Source organism: Phragmites australis, chromosome 24 (genome assembly GCF_958298935.1).
Source record: "Phragmites australis chromosome 24, lpPhrAust1.1, whole genome shotgun sequence".
Taxonomy (NCBI): Eukaryota; Viridiplantae; Streptophyta; class Magnoliopsida; order Poales; family Poaceae; genus Phragmites; species Phragmites australis.
The window spans coordinates 20,374,887-20,382,567 of NC_084944.1; the positions used below are offsets into that span (position 1 = coordinate 20,374,887).

The following is a 7,681-nucleotide window of genomic DNA, read 5'->3' on the forward strand; positions in this document are numbered from 1 at the left end:
AAAATAGATCAGAATTTCTGAAGTCTCGCCGCTTATTCACGCCTTTACTGTTTAAATGCATCTAGTCCTTGAATTTCCAGGAACAATTAATTCATTCTCCAGTCCTCTCTGATGGCCTCAAACCAGCTCTTTTTCCTCCGCAAGCACCATGGAGTATCCTGTCACTGCCTCCCAACTCTTTGACAATGACCTTTTGTGTTGACACTGATTAATCACATTCAAACATTTAAACTCGCTGACAGTTCTTTCTTGAAGGAAATACATATAAAAAGTTATGTCGATTACCACTGCTGGGCAATAATGTTTGAATTTGTCATTGGCTTTTACAGAGTCTACTCAGCTTTTGACTTGGATGGCGCATCAATCAGATCAGATGCTTCTTCATTTTGATCTGGAGACCGTAGGAACACAGCAAAAAGTGGTAAGATAACATGTTACTAAAAATTGATCTTTGGCCAGCCGGTCGGTCACCAAGTTTTGCGGTTTGATTCGGGGATTCAAGTCGCGTAAGCGAGAATTTCAATCTTGTGTTCTTCTTTCTGTTCCGGTTGCTGTCTTGGTGGATCAGATCCGCTAGCGTGGGCTGCAATCACTCAAGATGTCGTCACCTCTAGCGCCGGGGGCCAGCACACGGAAGCGCTGCCGCACCTCGGACCCCAGCCGGACCGGACCTCGCTGGGCGTCGCAGCCTGAAGATCTGGTTGTCATGGTGGCCGGCGACCTGCTGGACTACGTCCGCTTCCGAGCCGTCTGCACCAGCTGGCGGTCCGGCACTGCCTCCCCGTGCTTCCACCCGCGCTGCTGGATGATTCTTCCCGAGGGCCACTGCCTCTACCCCGGGCCCCGGGCCCCGGCCACCCTGACCTGCACCTGCGCGGGTACGTCCGGCGCTTCCTCAACCTCGACAAGGGGACCACTGCGCCATCGACTCGGTCGACGGCCTCCTCCTGCTGCTGCGGGACCCGGACCAGGAAGGCGCCGTTCGCCTCCTCCACCCCTAGGGACCCTAGCTCCTCCCGCAGCTGGGCTCACGGCTGCTCAGCTGTCCTGCACCATACAGGATCAGAAGCCTTGCAAGAGTCGTCTGTGCTTCTGTTTCCTGCAACGCTGGCTGGAGGCATGACCATCATGCTTGCACAGCTTCATGAGGTAAACCTAAACCCTAAAGCCTTTGCTACCTCCCTGAACCGGCAATGGACTCTGTCAAGCTGGGAAAGCCCAATACACTATCCACCATTGTCATTCCAAGGCAAGCTATACATGCTGCATACTCCCAGATTATGTGGCAAAAAGATACACCAGGTTCTCCAAATTGACCCACCTGTGCAGGATGGGGTGGGCGCAGGCCGTTCACTACTACAGCCAAAGTTGATCGCCACAATCCTGGCACACCAATTAACTGTTTATACCGATAAAAGGCATCAGAGGCAATACCTTGTTCCTTGAAGAAAGGAACATAAGTGTTTCCTCTAAGGTACTGCCTACAGTCAAGGGTGACAATGTTGTCTACATTCGTTCAGGACGACTCTATCTTGCGCAATACCACCTCAGTAGTGGCAGCTTGTCACCGGCAATTGATAATTGCAGCCTGTATGGCCGTGCACCGGGACCTAGTAGCCTCGTCCACTATATCTTCAGCTGCTGCATTCGTAATCGGTGGTATGTTGGTGTATTTACTTTATTTTCTTTCTGCACTGTTTCTCCCTACTGTCAATTGTTCTGTTTTGGGCTAGCTATTAATTTTTGCATTATGTGCTTGTAGGAGCAGAGGACTAATATTCAGACGGAATGCACAAGGTTGATCCGTGCAAGATGAAGAGCAAGTTCAATAATGAGGCCAGTCCTTCATCCCTTGTTTTCTGTACCAATACGTGGTGCACCAGTCTTGGGCTACAATTTGCCAATACTCTCTCTTTTGAATCCTATATGCCAGTTCTTCTGCTACTCACAAGACCTTGTTTTGTACACTAATCCAATTCACGCAACCAATTAACTGTTTCCTTCCTTTTTCTTTGCAGTCACACTATGTTACTTTCAGCTCGTATTATTAGTTGAAATTTACTTGTCATTTATACTGCAGCCTTGTGGCATTAACCCCCCTCTTCCAAACAAGCCTTTACAATGTGCATTACTGCATTTGTGCTAATGCTTGACTTTGTTACTGAATAGAGAATGAATGCAAAATTAATAAGATGCTCTTAGGAAGTTGTAAGGTGCTCCCTACAGATAGAGATTTTGCCCATTTGCCTGATAACCTACTGTTGAGTGCTACCATAATAGAGGTGGGTATTTTCTTAGTTGCACATAGTAACTTTCATTTTCTTAGGGACTTTAAAAAGATAAAATTCAGAATTCGAAGCTTAATCTAATAGTAGAGCTGTTTCTTCCCCCTGGTCTAGGACGGCCTTTCTTTTGTTGCTGTGCTGATGCTTCTACTCATGCCCCTTTTCCAGGCGTGAAAAAGATAGGAGATTCTTGGCGACCAGTTTACCAACATGAAAAGGATAGGAGATTCTTGGTTGTTGACAAACATTAGCATTCCTTCCATTATGCTATGACTTTCACAGTACCATGTAGTATTAAGTTACTATTGTTGTTTACAAATCTTTATCTATGTTCTGCATTCTCGAACAGCTGAATTGTTGTAATGTGGATTTTAACAGATTTGTTAGTATATCTCTCTCGGTATAAATGTGATGCTCTGGTGGAAACTGAACACCTTTTTCTTTTCAAATTCTGACAAAGAAATGACATGCTCTTACAATGGTTCTTCAGACACTTTGTTCTGTGGCCTAACTCTTGTGCTGATTTGATGCTGTGAGAGTATTAATTTCTAACTGATCAGTAGGATCTTTGCTCGTGCATTACGGTGGCGGGCTCGGCGGTGTTCTGGGCAAACTAGAACATGACAGTCTAGTTTTGAATCAGTTGTGCGTTTAACATGACATCTACCGCACTGCATATGTTCTGCTCCACAGCTTAAGAAAAGCCACTATCGGTGATATGGGAATCAGGGGTTCCCGAGTCCCGAGGCCAGGACCATAGAATGCCACGTGGCGTCATCCCTCAGAGACCATCTCCCTGGGGACCAAGAAGAGCCAGTTATGGGAGGGCTGCTCGGGACCATAAACAGTGATCCCCGAGTACCCAGAGTTCCCCGAAGACCCGAGAAGAGGCAGTTCCGGGAGGGGTGCTCGGGGCCATGAACAGTAGTCCCCGAGTACCCGTAGTTCCCTGAGGACCTGAGAAGAGCCAGTTCCGGGAGGGGTGCTCGGGGCCACAAACAGCTGGCTGGGCGGGGCCCTCAACTCGGAGGCCGCCGGGGCGCTCGGCTCAGGGACAGGAGCTGGCCTCGGCTGCTCTAGGGGCTTTTGGCCTCCTGCGAAGTCTTTGGGCAGCCTGAAATGAAAACAGGTTAACAACTAGCCAAAATCCGGGCAAAATGTGCTCGAGACAGAAAGGGGGCTTACGTGGTTTTAGGCCCGCGGTACCGCCATCGGGACTGCGGGATCCGGAACTCTGGGCCCTACGTCCCGGGCTCAGGCCCGAGCTCCGGCCTCCTCCTTTTTTGGGGGAGGGCTCTGGCCCTTGGGCCGTTGTGGGACAGCCCCAGCAGCCGCCCCGGAGCTTGCTCCCGAGGACTGGCCGGTCCGACCACCAGCCGTCGCGCCACCAGCCGGGCTCTGACCCCTAGGTTGCCGTGAGCTAGACACAGCCTCCGCCCCGGAGTCCGCTCCCGAAGACTGCCCACCTCGGCCACCCGCCGTAGCGCCACTTGCTGCCGGTCATCGTCGCGGGGGTGACGGCGATGAGAATGAGGACGACTGAGGGATATACGCCTGGGGGCGCTTCCCCTTGTCAACCTGGGTCGACGGTCTGCTGTCGTCAGCGGCGGTGCCCCGCCCTCCATTGTCGTCCGCCACAGGGATGTGCAGAGTCCCGGGGTCTCGACGCCCTAGACGGTCAACCAGCCCCTGGGCGTCGAAGGCCGACATTGACTCTTGCAGAGATACCTGGCCCGGGTCAACGCAAAGCGTCAACTCCTCATGTGGCAGGACCGCCCAGGCAAGGTCGTCGACGCCGGTCACCACCTTTAGCAGCGTCGCCAGGGCCCCCTCGTCGAGGTCCCCCTCCTAGCCTATGCAGGTCCTCGTCAAGTCGCGAGGCCTGGTGTACATCCAGGCGAAGTGGGCGCATTCCCTCAGAGGGGCCAGACGGAGGCGTAGGTAATTGGCGACCACCATGAGCGAGCTAAGCCCCGCCCGGCGCAGGTCTTCAATGCGGTTCAGCACCGGGCGCAGGCGCGCATCCGCCGCAGGGGCCGCTTCCCAGATCGGCTTGTGGGGCTCTGCCGCCGATTGGGGCATCGAGAGGCGGTCATGAGAACTGACGTCAACGTAAACCCAGTCCCAGTGCCAGTCGTCCCACTTGCCGCGCAACACCTGCGGGATGTAGGCGTCGCCGAGGCCCTCCCGCAGGCGGAAGTTGCAGCAGCCGACAACCTCTACCTCGTCAGACCCCTTCTTCTTCCTGGCCGCTCAAAGGATGAAGAAGTGCGGGAAGAGCGCGACTGACGGTGGCACCTCCACGAACATCTCGCAGAAGTAGGCAAAGATCGCCAGGATGACCACTGAGTTCGGACTCAGGTGGGTCAGCTGGACGCCGAAGGTGTCCAGTACTTGCAGAAGGAACACTAAGAACGGCGCCAGCAGGCCGGCGGCGATGAAAGAGATGAAGATCACGATCCGCCCGGCCCTACACGTGAAGGGCGGATAGTTGGCCGGCATCACCACCGACGCTTCCCGGTGGCCAATGGGGACCATCAGCTTTCGGACCTTCTTTGCCCCCTCCTCGTTTATGAGGCAGGACCTCGGCAGGACGCTGTTGGCGCTCGACGCATCCCGATGGCCGCTTCCTACCCTAGGCATTTTTGGAGGTGGGGAGTGCGTTGGAGGAGACTAGAAACGAGGTGCGCCGCGGGCTGGAGAAAAAGCTCCTGGTGTGCAAGGAAGACGAAGGCAAAAGATGGCAACCGCAAGAATGGCGTGGGGGTAACTGTTCGTTGCCCCTCTCCTTTTTCTATCATGGGGAATTCAAACGCTACATTCCTCGGCGCAATTTGCGAGGTGCATCTCCCTCGATCCACGCGGTTGTCAGGCACGCCACCCTCGATCCGTGCGATTGCCAGGAGCGCCTCATGCCTCATTATCACTCCCCTCAAAAGTTGGAAGGGCACATGCCCTTTCGGTTTCCCACTTGGGCTATACCAAGAGCCTGGGCCAAAAAGCTGCAAGGACGGCAAGTTTTTGGCACCTGAAGACAAGCCACGTGGCACCAATGTTGTGATCGGCCTCGAAGAAATAGGGCCCCATCCGCAGTCTCTGGACCATCACCTACCGATGGGCTCGGGGGCTGCTGTCGATGACATGGGAACCAAGGGTCCCTGAGTCCCGAGGCCAGGACCGCAGAATGCCACGTGGCGCCATCCCTCGGAGACCATCTCCCATGGTCCAAGAAGAGCCAGTTTCAGGAGGGGTGCTCAGGACCATGAACAGTGGTCCCCGAGTACCCAGAGTTCCCCGACGACCCGAGAAGAGGCAGTTCCGGGAGGGGTGCTCAGGGCTATAAATAGTGGTCCCCGAGTACCCGTAGTTCCCCGAGGTCCCGAGAAGAGTCAGTTCCGGGAGGGGTGCTGGGGGCCACGAACAGTGGTCCCCGAGTACCCAAAGTTCCCCGAGGACCTGAGAAGAGACATATTCGGGAGAGGGCGCTTGGGGCTATAAACAGTGGTCCCCGAGTACCTGAGAAACCCCTTGTCGGTGGACCCCACAAGGGCTCAACGGTGAGGTGTCAATTGGTGAGAGGCCTGATGCTGCTTTTAAGAGGGAGAGTGGCCTATCACTTCAAACCACTCCCCTCCCATGCCTGTCGCACTGAGTACATCAGTCCCTTCCACGTCCTGGCAGGAAGGCGTGGGGACATTTAATGCGACGGGTCCCATCACACGTCACACTATGGGGCCCATGAAGGAAACAGCTTGGAGATATCATCGCTGGGCTCGAGGCGTATTGCCTGCTCCCCTGCTATGTTAGATCTGCTCAGACCGGGAGGGCATGCTGGGTAGTTCGGCGGCTGCCCGGTGGGCCCCCTGCATCTGCTAAAGCTGGGCGTAATGGGTGATAGGACTGGTCAAAAGCGCATTTTCAACCCCTGTAACATCAAACTGCAGCCCCATGATGGTTGCTTTCCATTTAGGGCTCATGGGAACTCGTGCCCCCGTTCTGGGCACGCAGAGCCTCCCCCGACAGGATAAAAGGGGGGGTGCACTCTGGAGAAACCAACTGAGCGAACCGAGAAGAGCAAGACAACTGATAGAAGTCGAAGAAGCTGGAAGCAAGGAACAAGACCGAAGCTCAAAACTTAGACAAAAAACATTGCAATACAGAGATCCAGAGAGAAGCATTCCAAGAGCATTAATAGCATACACACAGGAGTAGGGTATTACGTCCTGTGCGGCCCGAACCTGTCTAAAATCCCTTGAGCATTTACTCTCACTAGCTGATGATCATCCGTCCCTCCTAGATCTCATATATTCGCATTAAATCCACGTACGAGGTAGATCCAGAATCAGCCCCCCCCCCGGCCGAATCTCAAAGGGGGTCCCTCAGGATTCCCGCTTGCGGTGTTCACCCACCGACAGTCACACAGTTTGCATTGCATGCTTTAGAATGAGAGTATGTTTTTGTCGAATTTACTAAGTCATAGAATGTGTTAGGTTTAGAGCCATATATGGCACCAGTCTAACATTTGACCATGCCTATAGATTTTGTTCACTTGTTTGATACCAAAATTTTGCTATGTCTATATAATTCGGCCATGCCCAAGTCTCTTGCAAAATACATATACAAAACTGGGGTGCCCCAAATTTTGGATTGCCTCGGTCACAAACGAAACATTAGTTTCTGTCAAGAATCTTGTTTTAATGTTCCCCACCAAGAATTCGGTATTACCCATGCTTTGGTATTGCCATTTTTCTAAGAGCTTTCAAGTGTTTCTAGCTTTGCAAGACTCAAATATTTTAACCGTCCAATTTGAGATGTGCAACTCATATTTGATCTGATTAGGTACTAGTCAAAATATGGACCATTAAAATTAGTATTTCATTGTTGGTGACTTCTACACACACTAATTCTAACCGCAAGGCACAGTGTCAGTTGTAGCTTTTTTCCATAGAGTATTCCAAGGTTTAATATCGAACCACAGAGAATCAATAATCAAGATCTTAGGGCTTTCTAACCAACCAGCGGATCATCCTATTAATATGAAGAGCATGCATATGAAGAAGCTTGAGAGCAAAAGTGAGAGCGGGAACAAGTGCAAAAGACAAGGCAAAGAGCCGGCCAATCCTAGCTAATCTAGATGAACTAGATAAACTAGAAAAAGATAATCACACAATCACGTGATAGCCTAATAAGCACATCTAGTTGAGGTTCAGCCAAAAAGAGATCAACTCAAGATTACTTCTAGCGTATTTAAACCGATGCATCTATCTTGATTCATTGACTAAGCACCAAACCTTTCACCCCTGGCCCTATCACGATAACTAGGCTAATCTGCCAGTGCATCGCCAAGAACACTAAAAAGCGAGCCTTAAATAACACAAGGGCTCGCACCATATAGC

General features: G+C 52.1%; 1 pseudogene; it reads left to right on the forward strand.

Annotated features, from left to right (window-relative positions):
- Nucleotides 1-582: 582 nt before the first annotated feature.
- Nucleotides 583-1,802, forward strand: LOC133907248 (uncharacterized; annotated as a pseudogene).
- Nucleotides 1,803-7,681: the final 5,879 nt, after the last annotated feature.